The 1,022-nt window shown below is 59.2% G+C and overlaps 1 long non-coding RNA gene across 1 annotated transcript; it reads right to left on the bottom strand.

Annotated features, from left to right (window-relative positions):
• Positions 1 to 227: 227 nt before the first annotated feature.
• On the bottom strand, positions 228 to 538 carry LOC119294411. Its single transcript, XR_005143418.1, has 3 exons — positions 503 to 538; positions 334 to 426; positions 228 to 239 (listed from the first exon to the last, which is right to left on the bottom strand). It is a non-coding gene; the product is annotated as an uncharacterized LOC119294411 (long non-coding RNA).
• Positions 539 to 1,022: the final 484 nt, after the last annotated feature.

The raw sequence follows: 1,022 nt of genomic DNA, 5'->3' as shown, positions 1-1,022 counted from the left end.
CTCACAAACTCAAATTACATTCCATATATACTAATATGGTTCACTATTATCACGAGAGCCCCTCAATCATGCATCAATCTTAATATCATCATCAGCATAACACTTGGAAATAAGATAAAGAATAGAGGAATTACCAAAATTGGTGAATCTCTTCCTGGGGACAAGCATGAACTCTGCATACTCCCTGTCTCCATCAATCCTATGTAGTTGCAGAACCAGCAGGCGACGGGTGACAATGCCTGCAGAATCAAACCAAACAAAACAAATCAATGCATCTGAAAAACAAAACGGGACGCCAAAATGGACAAGCTCTTGTTGCTTGAATAACCATACCTGAACCCTGGGCAGGAAATCCTCAGTAGTAGATGCATATGTGCAGTTATATTAGGCTCGGGCTCCACCCTCGGCGCTGCTGCTGGCCTGCAGCTGCAGGGGGAAGAAAGGGGATGGGGTTAGGGCCAGTGCAGGGTAGGAGGCTGGGTCGGGGAGAGGGGGTGCTTACCGGATGTGGGGGGCGGCGCCATGGCTGGCGGGGTGGAGATGGGTAGGGTTTTGGAGGCCGTCCACCTCTTGTCCGCCCTCTGTACGCCAGCGCCGCCGCCCTCCGTGCCGGAGCCGGCGGCCCCGTCGACAGCGGCAGCCTCCTCCTCCTGGACGTGGCCGTCGTCCGCGTCGAGCGACGGGTGCGGGCGCTTCTACACGGGCATTCTGGCTGCTTGGCTACCCTCCCCGCTCCTTGGCGCGGCGCTCGTCGCGGGGGAGAGGATGGTCGGGCGCATGCGGGCAGGGGGAGGAGTGAGAGGGAGGAGGCAGGAGGTTGTGGGTGGAGGCGGCTCGAGTCAAGGGGGAGGCGGATCGAGACGGATCTGGGGAGCGCATGGGGGAGGCCATGGATGGCGGGGAGCTCGTCCGGAGGAAGGTGGCAGCCTCGATCTGGAACGGAGGAGGTGGCGGCTGCGATCTAGAAGGGACGAGCGCGGATCCGACCGCGTCCGTGGGAGAGAAGGGGAGGGGAGGGGTTG

The sequence above is a fragment of the Triticum dicoccoides genome, chromosome 4B (genome assembly GCF_002162155.2).
Source record: "Triticum dicoccoides isolate Atlit2015 ecotype Zavitan chromosome 4B, WEW_v2.0, whole genome shotgun sequence".
NCBI classification, from domain to species: domain Eukaryota; kingdom Viridiplantae; phylum Streptophyta; class Magnoliopsida; order Poales; family Poaceae; genus Triticum; species Triticum dicoccoides.
The sequence above is the reverse complement of the archived record's forward strand: the minus strand, read 5'-3'. Positions and strand labels throughout refer to the sequence as shown.